Here is a 15031-nt window from a genome sequence, read left to right on the forward strand (position 1 = left end):
TCTTTTCTTTTCTTTTTTCTTTTCTTTTTTTTTTTTAAACATGAAATGATACCTGGGCTATGGAATCTCTGAGACAGAGCAAAAATAAAAACACTGGAAGAGAAGGTGTGATCATAGGATTTGCAGGGACTTTTCTTTGGAAACATGTTATGCTCTAAATCTTTATCCCATCCATTTGGTGTAGGGAGGCTGTTAACTTCTAATTGCAAACACAGCGGGAGGGGTTTCAAGAAAATATAACTAAAAGAGCTTTAGCATGTGTTCTCAAAAATGGAGCATTACAGAACACTGGCTGTCTCTGTCCTGAGAAAGCTTTTTCAGGCTGTAAGTTAGGAATTCTAAAGAACAAAAGCAGGCCTGGGTTTGGGATAGAGACTGGAGAGGGCTTCTGCACTGTGATCCATCACTGCCCAATGGCTAAGGGATGCTTGAATGTTTCTAAGGCTCAGATTAAGGGCCACGTGAAACAAAGTCAGCAAAGAGTCTTCTTGGTCCTCTCCAAAAGGGTTGCCTGGACGAGGGAGAGGCAAGAAACTGTATGTGTAACCCTGGATAACCAGGTGCAGGAAAAAGGATTACAGATAACCACCTGGAATAAAGGTATCCAGGGAATTTAAGAGAGCGATTCGGCAAAGAATCTCCACAGAATTCACAAATACATCACCAAGAGAAAGATTTGACTCTTAACATTCAAATCCATGGAGCAGAAAGCCACCCAATCAAGTAAAAAATGTCTGACTCATCCTCTTTCCTTCTTTCTTTTTTTTTTCTTTCTTAGACTCCAGTAGAAAAAGAAACATGAAAACAGCTAGTGAGTAAGTGAAAGAGACAGAGCAGAAGGACCTTAGCACCCTTAGTTCATCCCCTTCCCCACTGCAGGCCTGCAACTTGAGGTAGAACCAAACTTGGCCAGGAGAACAATTAGCTGCTATATCAGGTGCAGGAATTTGGCTAGTATCTTGGACAGACATTACGGTGTCTGAATTCAAACTGTTTACACTGAAAGTAACCATAAAATTATAAACTAAGAACTGAAGCCATGGGGCCTATAGCTGTGTCTTCCAGGGACTAGGAAGACTTACTTCACTGATTAAAATTCAGAGAATAGTGGGAGACACACATACAGTTATATCTCATTACGTCATGAGTTCAACAAGCAAGAGATACTAGTAAAAGTTAAAGTCATTGTTTCCAACTCTCCTGGTCCCTGGAAAAGAGGCAAATCTCCAGATGTTCACAAGGGCAACATCAAATGATAACTATTGATGAATTTTCATGTTTTGCGTAAGTTCTGGCTTTTCTATCTAAAAATGCTTTCCATCAGAGAAGGAATACTGAACACTGAACTAGGATTAGAGCAATTTCAGTTAAGCCTTGTGCTGTACTTCTTGGTAACTCAACGTCTTATCTGTAAGGTAGGAAAAAAAAATCACTGTTTTGCCTACCTTATAGGATTATTTTGAAGAGCAAATGAGAATAAAAATTTGGTAGTTTACACAGTGCAAACGTGTGTGTGTATGTGTTCAAATATGGATAAAATTTTAAATATAATTTGAAATAAAAATAAAAGGCAATATACATAATATAAAATTATGTATAAATTAAAATATCCCCCCCACACACACACAAAAGAACACTATGTATTGTTCATGGAGAAATATGTGTATATACAGAAATGTGCATACATTCAAGATACATGTGTGAATGTAGACGAGGAATATAGTCAAAGAAGACTTAAGTTTAGCCAGAGGGTGTTCATTCTTTTTTTTATAAAAATGACAAAATGTTAACAGTTATTAATACCAGGTTGTGGGAACTCAGAAGTTTGTTATTCTTTGTACTTTTTTGATTTGGGGGGAACTTTTTTTTATAAAATCCAGAATCATAAGAAATATACACGAAGAATGAATTAGAAAACAGATGTGACAGTTGTGGGAAAACTGCAAAAGGCTTTAAAAATGTACAGCAAGTTCCAAATATATTGTAACTTAAAAAAACATTTTTACTATATAAGTATAGTTGACATACAATGTTATATTAGTTTCAGGTGCACAATACAGTGATCCGATAATTCTGTCGGGTACACAGTGCTCACCGGGATGAATGCAGTCGCCATATGTCACCACACAACGTTATTACAACATTATTGACTATATTCCCTATGCTGTATTTTTCATCCCCATATTGTGAGTTTTAATTTTGAGATTTAAATGTTGTCTAAGGCTCTTTTTACATTCCATTATAACAAATAAAAAATGACAGCAAAAACCTTGAAATATATGCTTGAGTGACCAGTCAACAATGTCTGAATGAAAAGTATTTTCATTTAATTGCAAAGACTAATATACCATTTGTGACTTAATCAAGTCTGTGCCATGCAAATATTTGTCCAAATGTCTAAGCGTGGGCCTCTGTTTTCAAAAGCTCTTTTCTGAGCTCAAATCATTAAAAAGATTTCAAATTTTGTGGCTAAATAGCACGCCCTTTCTTCTGTTTGTAAGGGTAACACACGATTTGAGGAAGATCCATGAAACACAGGAACGAAGGTTTGAAAAATTAAAACAACCCATAATTCATTTTTCAGAGATAATAATTTCCTTCAAGTAGTTTTTCTATAAATATAGAGTTGGTATTATTGTTCCAAATATGCTTATGTGTTTTGCTGTTACCTCAATTCTGGCAGCTGTCATTCAATTTCCTCGAAAGCATGCTCTTACCATGATATTCCAGCATATGTTAACATCCATCATTTATGTTACATTCTTCTCCTGATGAATATACAAGTTATTTTCAGTTTCTTAATATTAGGTTTAACACTTTAATGAATGTCCTTACTTATAAATATTGTTACATGTTACTGGCTAGTTTTCCTTAGAGTAAGTCCCTAAGTGTATTATTATTAAGGGAATGTAAACTCTTTCTAAGATACTAGATACTGACAAATTTTTCTCCTCCCCAAAATTAAAGCCCAGGTTGGAATTTAGAAATGTAAGGATTTTGGAATAAAAATAGGTTGTATAAACCAGACAGCAGGTAGAATCCTTAATCAGTCATAAGGAAACACATCCAATCAAACACAATCAAACGCAATATTTCCTTAGCAAAATGCATTTGTTGTTATTAAAAAGAATAAACAAAAACTGTAAGTAGCCTCTCATCAGTTTAAGTCTGTTTTGTTACAAAATAAGCTATGAAAAACTTTTAAACTTTGGAAGTGTAGACAAAGGATTACAGACCTGTATCAATTGATATGCATTTACAGTGTGAATGAGTATAGTAATTCATAGAATTTTTAGCCAGTATTATTTTTAAATTTAACAATTTGATAAACAAAAATAGAATCTTTTAAAAATTTCAACACTTTTCTTATATGCTATTTATTTCATTGTCTTTCTTTTGGTATTGTTATAATGTCTTTTAGTCTTTTACAGTTGAATTCATTGTATTGATAAACTTTCTATTAAATTAATATTTATATTAATTATTAATATATTAGTACAAGAGATCTTGATATTAAAGATAACACTTTAATATATGTTGAAATTTTTCACAGTTGATTATAATTTTAATATTTAATTTTAATATTTAAAAGTCTATAGTTAAATCCACTAATCTTTTACTTTGTAACATAGTTACTTTTATGTTCCTGAAATTCCTCCTTACTTATTGATCAAATACTCACCTTTATTTTTTCTTGTTCTCCTGATGACTATAGGTTTTATATTTAACTGTGATTCTGTTGGAATTTTATTTGGCGTACGTTTAATAAAAGGAAGGGATTTTATAATCTTGCTTTTGCTGTTAAAAATGGAGCTATTTCAGAAGATCTTTGGTATTCAACGTTAGGCTGTGTTGGTATGTGTGTAAACCAGAGCCCTCAGATGTTTGAGCTTTAATGGGGACAAAAGAGTGATCAACAACAAAACTTGAATGCACAGATGTAAATTATTTGCAGTTGTTAAATTCTCATAATTTGGCATCAGTTACAAGCCTTTGTTTATCATATCAATTCAAATGATACTTTATGTTTTGCATGGATTTGATTCAATTAAGTATGGATAATAATAAAAATTCCAATGCCACTCAAAATATCAAAAATAAATTTTGATCCTTTCCTTCTGCTTGCTCTAATTTTTATGTTTTCTATTATTATTATTAATATCATCTGACTTAGGCTGAGTTTTCCCAGAAATAGTCTCTGAATCAAAGATGTGAATGCAAGTAGCATATTTGAGAGGTGATTCCAGGAAGAACTGGAAGGGAAGTAGGGAAGGGAAACAGAAAAGGAAAGGAAGCCAGTGAAGGACATGTTAGGGAGCATATTGCTGCAGTGGCCAGAGGAGGCTCAATTCTTCTGGGGACATCTCACAAATGGAGAACATACCTGAGCTTTATCACAATCAAGAGCTAGTTTTGCTCTTTCCTTTCCTTCACCACATCTTACTTTTGGTCTGAAGTACCATTTCCTAAGCAACTGCAGTAACTATCTCAGTAATATCCCCTCTTCCAGGGGCCCAGGGTTCTTAATACCATTGTTTTTTTATGCCTTAGTCTAATATATTTTTTTTAATTTTTTAATGTTTATTTATCTTTGAGAGAGAGAGAGAGCATAAGCAGGGAAAGGGCAGAGAGAGAGAGGGAGACACAGAATCTGAAGCAGGCCCCAGGATCTGAGCTGTCAGCACAGAGCCCCAATGGGGGGCTTGAACCCACCAACCATGAGATCATGACCTGAGCCAAAGTTAGATGCTTAACTGACTGAGAACCCCAGGTATTCCTCAAGTCTTATCTTTCAAATGCACAATTGCCATGCACAAGAGGTTAATAGATGGCCATTCTCTACGAATAGAATATAAACCCTGAGAATCAGTGGCCTCAAAAATTGCTCTCATATCTCCTTTTTAGCTATACCTTACTGCTTTTCATAACATATGGTCCAAGAAAACTGGGCTCCTTTCTATTTCTAAAAAATATGCCATGTTTGCTAAACATGTACATCTTGTTACATTCGTATCTCCCTAGAATGAGGTTATCTTTCCCTCATATCACTCTACTGAAATCCTGTCTGTTGTGCAAAGTGTAGCTCAACTACTCTCTCTTTCAAGAAGTTCTCTGTAACTCCTAAGCTACAAATAACATGGTCTTTTGAAATTTCTTAAAACACAAGCCATCTTTTGCTTTGAACTGTGTTTGCTTCTATAACTCCTAGGTTGTCTTTTGGGGGCACAGGGTCCATTATTCATTCTTCCATTCTCCATTAAATCAAGCAAATACTTTACACATAGCAGACACATAAAAGAAATCTATTAAATCCATGCAATTATGAATCTTGCTAAAGATGAAAGAACTGAGAAACAACAAGAGTTGTTTTCAAATATTGTCAGAGATGTCAATAAATGGATTTAACTTTTTTCTCTTGTCATAGGGGATGATGAGAACAAATTGATGTAAGTTACATGAGCCACGGAGATTGATGAAGGGGCTTTCCATGAGTTTTTCAGGGATATATCAGCTGAATATTTGTTACATTTTTATTTATTGTTTGATTTATTGGTTCTTCCAATTAATTAGTCAATTAAGAGTATTGATATATATCAAACACTGTTCTAGTTTCTAGGTATACAGTGGTAAACAAAATATCTGATTCCTAAAGGAATCCCTTTTTGCTAAAGAATAAAGATGAAATCCAAACATATATTTATTGTGGCCAGTGCCATGAAGAAAAATGACAATGCACTGTGCAATAGATTATGACATGGATTTGATATTAAAAAGGCAACAAAAATCCATGTGAGAAAGTAACATTTAAGTTGATAACTGAGGGATGAGGGAGAATTCCAATGAGAGAGAGAGAGAGAGAGAGAGAGAGAGAGAATTATGGGGAAAGCATCTGAGATCTGGACGAGTTTAAGAAAGTAAAAGTTGTCCTGTAAAAATAGAATAGTAAGTAGGAGGAAATTTGCAAGAGGTAAGGCTGAGTTTGGCATTGGCTAGATCATGCATTACCTTGCAGAAAAGCCAAAAATTTTGTATTTTATCTCAACTACAGTGGGAAATCATTGAAGAATATTTGGCTGGGGAATGATATGATCACACTTACATAATTTTAATATAGATTATTTTAACTGTTGTACAGAGAACAAATTGGAGGAAAACAATCATGAAAGCTGGGAGAGCAGAAAGAAGGCTATTGCAATTTACCAACTGAGAGATTATGATGTTTTGCTTTAGAGTGGTGGCCTGTACTAAAGAGAAAAAAAGTGAATTAGAGATATATTTTTAATTTTTAATGCAAAAGGGTAAGTGATTAGCTGTTAGTATAAGGAAAACAGATCTCAAGAATAATTTTAAGGTTTTTGGTTTAAGCAACCAGGCGAATATTGGATTTCATGATATGGGGAAGACTAGAAAAGTCCAATGAGATTGAGGGGGAAGGCTTGAGATAAAGAGACACTTCCTCATGTTTCTGGGGTCCCCAAAGCAATTTGGTTGGATCTACCCAATGGCTCTGTCTTTGCTGTCTCAAGTTTCTCCGGTTTGCCCTCTGCGTATAAAACTATTCTTCAGAGTTTCTCTCTGACCCCTTGCTGAATTTCCACTGTGTTTAGATCCATCTCAGACTCTACAGACCTGCTGGATTCAGATTCAGATCTGATTACAGTAGCTCTGTTTGTTTCCTTTGCTCATCTTGACATGTTGCCTAAGAGTAAACAATATCCTCTTCTACAGAAATCTGAGCACAGCATAAATAAAATGGAAAATAAAAGCAAAGCCACTTATAATATCTTGTGCAATTGAACAATATTGATATTTTCAACTTTGAACCTTGAGAGATTTTGTATGTTTTCTTTGTTCTCAAGAATGTCTTCTCCCCAGGTCTTTGCTGGACTTCCATGAGGATATGTTTGTTGGAACTGTGGTATATTTGAAGTTAGGGTTTTTCAAAACTTCAGAGATGCAGTGTTTTTTTCTAATGCATTACATGCAAATAAAATCCAAGAACTTTACCTGATGTGGAAGCAGGTTTCTAAAAGGTCTCAGGGTTTGTAAAGCACCTGCAAGGATTTCACAGATTGCATTTCAATTAAGGAATCAGCAAGGAAGAGTTTAAAACTTGATAAGGTCATTCTCCCCAGAAAAAGGATTTTATTACAAAAGTGTGGTTTACATGCTAGTTAAGTCACCAAATCACTGTATGCTTATATGCTGACAAGTCACTTTCCAATCTAGGCCTGGAAGTCTTCAGCTGAATTGGGGATCTGCACTAGAAAATTTTAAAATGTTCTCTCATCCTAAAACATCCCATGAGTTTAACTATGCAAGGTTGTCTCTGATTCATGCTCATGGTGTCCTCTTCAGCCTTCCCTTTGAGTGGTAAGTCAGTATATGATTGTAGGTAGTGGGAAGTTTGGATATGCATGGTAGTAGGAGGATATGGGATTTGGCTCACCACATCAGAAAGCTAGTTACGAATCTCATTCACTGACTTAGTTCCAGGTTTACTGTGGGATTGACGATAGCACAAATCCTTGGGTCTTGATCTGTTTCCTTATCAGAAAAATTTGAGAAGTTTTGATCTACATTCATGGGAAAAAGAGTGGAGATTATGCATAAATACATAATTTGTCTTCATTGTTCTGTTTTTAGAATGTCAGATGAGAAGCCCTCTTAAAAACAATGTCACTGAAGAAAAATGAATGAATGAAAACATCTATATCTGGCCCTTAATATCCTTGAGGCTTGTCAAAAGCCTTAGTATTATAGTATAATTTTCCATGGAAAGGGATATAAGTTTTGCCAATAAAAATGAGGCGGCAAATGTAATACAAGGATAAACTCCTGTTTTCACGAGTTCTTTTCTGTTAGCCTACAATAATACAGAAACAGATCTCTAGAGAATTTCAAATTTTGTGTGATAGGATATGAGGTCTGGCAGTCTTTCTGAGGGAGCATGGAGAAGTTTGTTGATCTTGTTTCTTTGTGGGTGTATGAGGAATGAGGTGGGGGGAAACATAGAAGAAAGGGGCAGTCGACAGAAACTCTTTCATATATCCCCAACTTTGAGAAGGATTTTGGTATAGCTTATCTCTCAAAGTGCAACCATACTTCTGGAAAGTTAAGTATATTGCTTTAATAAAATTGTTTCCTGCCTCGCTAAAGTCTTCCATCCTAAGGGATATCAGATGGGATTGTTGAACAAGAGGAGGGACCAATTAGCTTGAAATATCTCGTCCCTGGGTATGGATGAGCAAATTGTCTATGGTTTGCTAGTGGTGAGATCTTGACTCTTCCATTTTGCAGTATAACTTTAACCCTTTGTACAGGGAATGCCCAGGAGTCCAGACCAGGTGTGGAAACAACATCTATTATCTTACATGTATGGAAGGGCTTTCAAAATGATGAAGTGCTACAAAAATTAAAGTGATGTTATTTTTTTAATAAAAGTTTTTGTTTATTTATTTATTTAGACAGAAAGAGCTGGCAGGGGAGGGGCAGAGAGAGAGGGAGAAAGAGAATCCCAAGTCTCCATGCTGTCAGTGCAGAGCTCATTGTGGGGCTTGAACCCACAAACCATGAGATCAAGACCTGGCCCCAAACCTAGAGTCAGAAGCTTAACTGACTTAACCACCCAGACGCCCCAAAGTGATGTTATATTCTGAAAAACAATGACTATTATTGTCTATGAAATAATTCACCATTCGTGAATCAAAAGGAACACCTCTGACTGCTTCAAAGACTGGCTTCAGTACCTGCAATATTTTTGAGAAGGGCAATTCGTTATCTTTTTGACTTCAGGAAACATCTATGCCACCTGAAGTTGATCCTGGGAAATAAGTCTAGGAAGGCTCTTTTTTGGTAAAAATTCAGTTTTGATTATAAAATGATATGCAAAATATCTCTGCAAATCCTTCCCAAAGCATTGGTGTCCTAAATGGTATCAGCGCGTGGCATCCCAGGGTGTTTCCTTTGAAGGAAGCTGACTATACAATTTCTTTTATGTTTATTTTAACAAATCAACATGTGATTATACTTTGTGTGGTAGAGCCTGAGGTCTGGCAGTCTTTCAGATGCCAAATGTCAAGTTAACAGTCCATGTATTCTTGTGGATATGTAAAGATTGAAGTGGGGGAAAAATGGAGATTTTATTTATACAATTTGCATCATCAAGTAAGAAGAAGGAGGTGTCTAAAAAGTTTTGAAAGATATACATGCATATTTTTGCAGTACTTTAAAAGTCATTATTAAAAATTTGAATGTGGTTTGAAGATAATGTTAATTTTTAAATATAAAGTGTTCCATCCTCCAGAAGTAAATAAGTCCAGGTCAGTTTACTACTTACATTCTGAACTCTTCCAAGTACATGGTGGCAAAGGAGCCAGATTCAGCAGAAAGAGGAGTTACAATATCAGTTTGGCTAATTGTTTATTTATTTTGTTTTCTCTGTTGAGTCATTTCATTGCTGCATGTGTCTTATCTTCTCCATTTATCAAGTGGGGTGGGAGAGTAGGGTAGCTAAACACCTACTCCTTATTTTCCCTAGATCCTGGATTCTCTACATGATTCCTTCCTCTGGGTAAAGACAGAGGCCAGAAGAATACACATGCTGGACAGAGTGAGCGGGAGGTTCCCCAGGGATCTGGGGCATATGGATCAACTCTGCAGTGTCTGGAATCGTTACTACGCTACGGGTTGTCTCAAAACAATAACGCCAGTCTCCCGCTCTACTGGCTGAGGCTGGCTGATATTTCTAGGCAAAATCAACAAGCTCTCAGTAAGCTGAGACTTTTAATGACCCCCAGGGAGCTTGGAAATTTGCTTGGGAACCAAAGTTTAACTTTATCCCAGAAATAGATGTGGGTGAGGGGAAGTAATGCTTTAGGGGACTATGAAAAAATGTGATGACATCGTATTTTTAACATGAAAGAATCCAAGGCATACTTAGAGCTGAGAGGGATTTCAGAAGTTTTGTTCTACACTTTCCTTCACTGATGGGGGTAAAAGAGACCCGGGATATCACAATTAGTCCATGGCAGAGGCAGAACGAGATTGGGAGTATTCTGATTTCCTGTGCAGGGTTATTTTATGTGCATGTCTCTTTTGAAATACAGGTTCATTTTGTTCACTCATCCAAATAGCATTTTCTAGAACACAGATATGGTGTTGAGATCTAGTAAGTCTCTTTCTTCCCAAGAGGCTAAGAGGATGATGATCATGAGATATCTCCTTGAGTAAGTTTCCATTTGGATGATCTGAACATGGTCAGGTAGGGCAAATGAAAGGTAATTTGGAAGTGAACACAGCAGAAGTGGGCTGGACATGGTACAGCATGGTTAAAAAAAACCGCGGACAGGCCCCCAGCCAGGTTGGTGAGGAGGAACAGGTGGCCAGGTAATCAGGAAGCTGGAATCTATTTTCAGGGGAGTTAAAATGAGTAGTGAAGTCAGAATCTAAAGTACTCAGGGATGATGAGTGACAAGTTCTCCAGCAGCGGCACATTGCTGGGTTTTGTAAGAGTACTGCCAATGTATTTGTTGGAATGAATTCCTTAAAATTACGATGGTAAGCAAAATAATCAATTTTAAAGAGATATTTTTGGTATTTTAGTTTTGATAGTTTTATTTGGATCACCAAGTTTTTTTGAAGAGTTTGAAAATTTCTGTGGAGAACACTTTTCTTGATTCAAAAGTGAAGCAGAATTATTTTTCTTTCTTTCCAACCTTTTCCACACACACACACACACACACACACACGCACACACATACTTTGTAGCTGATAGTAAATCATATGAGTTGTTAATCTCTGTGTCTACAAGTGAGATTTTGATAAAAGACGAAGCACTAATTTATATACATATATATATTTAAACTATATATATATATATATTTAAACTATATATATATTTAAACTATATATATATATATATATATATATATATATATATATATATATATATATTTATAATTTTCTTACCTCAAGAGTAATTTTGTCGAAGATGTGCCAAGGCAAGGCTCTTAATGAGATGCTGAGTTTTCTGGGGCTAAGAAGGGGAAGGACTATGTATCTTCTTGAGACTTGGAGAGACCTCACCCTACAGCAGGTTGGATGGGCTGCTAGTACTTATCAGGCACTAGAGAACAGAACACAAGAGGCTCAAAAGTCCTGGTGGAGGGACATCTAGATGTTATCTGGAGAAGCAGGGATGCTAGCATGCAGGGTACCACAGGTTTGACCATCCATGATGGAAACATTAGAAATGTCCTAAAAGAAGGATATGGTGATGTGTGGGCAAAACAGACTAGAATAATAAGAGAGACAGGCACCTAGTTCTAGAATTGAGGGGTTCTTCGTAGCTTAGGCTTTACTGCCCTAATATTTGGCTCTTTTTATTTCCCTGTGATCCCAACAGAAGATGATCTGGAGGCCAGGAGAAGGTTGGAGAAATTGGATAGAACAAAGCATCTGGTGGCAGGTGCTGAAAGGAAATCACGTCTGGAATTCCTGATGAGGGTCCCCATGATCAGGGATCATGAGGAAAATGGGCTCTGGACTCATATTCAAATCCTGCCTCCATAACTTATTTCCTCTGTGGACTTTTTTTTTCTTTTAAATAAGCAAAAACAACAAAAAGTCAACCTCTTCTACCCAAATTACTTTATCTGTACAGTTTTTACAATATTATGTCCTTAGTTTTTCCCCATTTCCTAATGCCATAGATCAAATAAAACCACAAAACATACCCAGCTCAGAATCCTCAATTGGTTTTATTTGAACTTGAACAATGGTGAAAGTCCAATGCTGTGAGGGAATTTAGTGTAAGTTCTTTACCTGCCAAGTAATATCTTTTTTTTTTACTATTTTTTTTAAAATTTACTTATTTATTTTGAGAGAGCAAGAGAGCAAGCAGGGGAGGGGAAGAGAGAGGGAAAGAGGGAATCCCAAGAAGGCTCCACTGTCAGTGCATAGCCTAACGTGGAACTCAAACTCATGAATCATGACATCCTGACCTGAGCTGTAGTTAAAAGTAGGATCCTTAACCGACTGAGCCACCCAGGAACCCAAGCCAAGTAGTATCTTTACATTTCTTCCAAAGTGTTCTGTATTCAGCTTTCCATCTAGTAGTCACCATCAGGGGTGGCTGTAAGATGAGACAGAGGGTGCCACGGCAGAAAAATGAAGCTCGGTCCCCAGTTTCTGCCAACAAGAATTAGGTGCTGATTTAGGTAGTTTACTGTCTGGCATTAGGGATGTCAGACAACTGAAAACAGGGGCTTGGTTTAAGAAGAATCTCAGTTACAGACAGAAGGAGCAAGGTGGGGCCCCATTACAGAGTAAGTGGGATGATCATTATTCTATTTAGATAAGTAGAATGTTGGAGGTAAGCCCCCATTTTCCTTATATGTCTTGCTGTGGGAACTTCTCGAGTAGTTCTTCAGAAGTTCCCTACCTTGGCCTGAGAGTAGGCAGGTAAATTTGATTTCAGGGTGTGAGTGGCAAAGCGATAGAAAAACCATTTATTACATATAAAAACCCACAGCTGGGGCGTCTGGGTGGCTCAGTCGGTTGAGTGTCCAACTTCGGCTCAGGTCATGATCTCACAGTTGTGAGTTCGAGCCCTGTATCAGGCTCTGTGCTGAGAGCTTGGAGCCTGGAGCCTGCTTCCGATTCTGTGTCTCCCTCTCTCTACTCCTCCCCCACTCATGCTCTGTCTCTCTCTCTGTCAAAAATAAATAAACATTAAAACAAAACAAAACAAAACCACAGCTTCCAAACCTGCTTTTTAACAATAAAGGTAATACTTGGATATTCATTGCTTCAATTTCTGCATCCACTCAAGTGGTTCTAAAATTAAAGTTGGAAAGGAGAATTGATGAATTATCAGCTGTAATACTCTAATAGGAGAAGAGATGGGTTCAGTTTCTAAACCAGATTTCAAGGGTGCAGTAGGCCAGTAGGAGAAAGTGAAGCTGAGTTTGCTGTGGGAGGAAACCTTCTTGAACCAATAGGTGACTGGGCCCAGATTTGGTCTCAAGAGCCTGCAGCAGGGCTGAGCCTGAAATGTGAGGTCAGGGAGTCCCTGCTATGGAGAACTCAGAGAGGGAGATGGAAAGGGGGTCTCAAAGATAGGCAGAGCATGAGGGCAATCTCAGAATAATGGATCACCCATACGTACAGAGTAATCTCTCCCAGCGTTTCTCAAGAGTAAGGTTTTTCTCTGCATCCAAGCACAGTGATCTGGCATATCTTATGTAGGAATGAATTACGACCTATTTACTTATGGTCATGACTCTTGCTATATGCATTGTGTCACCTATCAAGTTGAGTTCAGGGTCATATTCAGCTTCTGGCTAATACATATAGTTTTACACACATGCACCTTGTCCGTATTTATTTTGCAAAAAAAAAAAAAAAAAAAAAAAAAATCATGAGTCTGTGACTCTAGCTGAATGAGGTACATAAAACAAAGTTGGTGACTGAAGAAAAAAATGTGCTTCGTACAAATTTAACCAAAGCAGAATTTTGACAGGAGCTTTGAAGATATTTGAGGAGTAGGGAGTGGCCATTAAGTACAGCAAGAGAAACAGTAAACAGACTTCAGCCCTGGGCCTGCAACTTGTAAACTGGCAGCCTTTGGCAAATTGTTCCTCTTTTAGAAGTCTCGTTTTTCTCACTAGTAAAATGACAGGACTAATGTCTTTCCCAAAAAGGAACTCGAAAGTGAAATGACTGCATGTTTCTGGCACGATACCCAACACAGAGGATATACCCAGTTCTCTTGATCTTGTTCTGAACTGTTTTTAGCTTAAATTATTTGGGGGATAATTAGCATTCCTATGTCACTTTTTTCTCATTCAACTAAAATGCAAGCCTCAGGAGGAATGAATTTAGAATGCCTCCATGACAGGAGAGTGGGGACTGAGAGTTTGCAGTGTTTTGTTTGATTTGGAATTGTAGAGCTCGATTAGGAATTAAGGTAAGCACAGGGACAGAGCTATTAAGGAAATTGGAAGGGAACAGAGAGTCCTGGAATGTGGCAACATCTGCTCGGTTTTAAATGTAAGTTAAATATTAATTTTTCTAAAAAAAAAAAAAAACAAAAAACACCTCTCCGTCCATGGAGGAGTTTTTTTTTCTTATGGTGATAGATTGTTGGTGGTTTGCCTTTCACATTAACTTATTTGGAGGAAAAAAAAAGTCTTCAGATGATCCTATTTGTGTAATAAAAAAAGTATTCCAAACAGCTCCCTTGTCGCCAGCATCAACAGCAGCTGAACAGGGTTGGGTTGTTGCATAGTGAGAATTATTCCTTTCATTTTAAAGGAATCAAAAATGTTTGGGGCAAGCAAGAGCCCCGGTTACACATGATCAAAACAAACTACTATGAGATTTGCTTACGGAAAGTGTTGATTAAGTCTGCTGCTGAAGTCTGAGTACACTTTTCATTGTACCATAAGGATTTTGCAGGAAAGAGAGAAGTCAGCTTTGAAAAATTGAGCTGATTTGGGGAAAATAAGAAGCGTTTGAAGATCTCCTTTTTTCCTGAATTCCTTCCTGCTGGGGGTTTCCTAAAGCAAGTGGGTACGATAATACTGTCAACTTGTAAACAGAAGTCAAAAGGAAATTCAAGCTTCTGTCAAGATTCATTCCAAATATAATAAAAAAGGAAGTGATGGAATCCCTTTTAAGGCTTTTGGATGGATTCTGTTGTGCTCTGGCTGTCCTCTGAATTGTAAGGAATGGGGAACAAAAGCAAAATTGCTCTCTACCAGTGCCCATCTCAGCAGAAACTCCAACATCTGTCACTTCCAATGGGTCCCTTTTCCACCTCTTCATTTTTTCTTACTTTCATGCATTTTTGTTTCTTTTCCCTTTTTAAAAAATTCACAAAGCTACTATCATCCAGTGTCCCAGACATGCAGCAGGCATGTTTTACTTTGTCAATATATCAAATGAATCCTGCTGTTCCTGCCACTGCCTAGGTATGTGACCCATGGGCCTAAGTTTCCTCACTCATAATGTAAGGAAACTGAGT

The sequence above is a fragment of the Panthera leo genome, chromosome C2 (assembly GCF_018350215.1).
Source record: "Panthera leo isolate Ple1 chromosome C2, P.leo_Ple1_pat1.1, whole genome shotgun sequence".
In the NCBI taxonomy this organism is placed as follows: Eukaryota; Metazoa; Chordata; class Mammalia; order Carnivora; family Felidae; genus Panthera; species Panthera leo.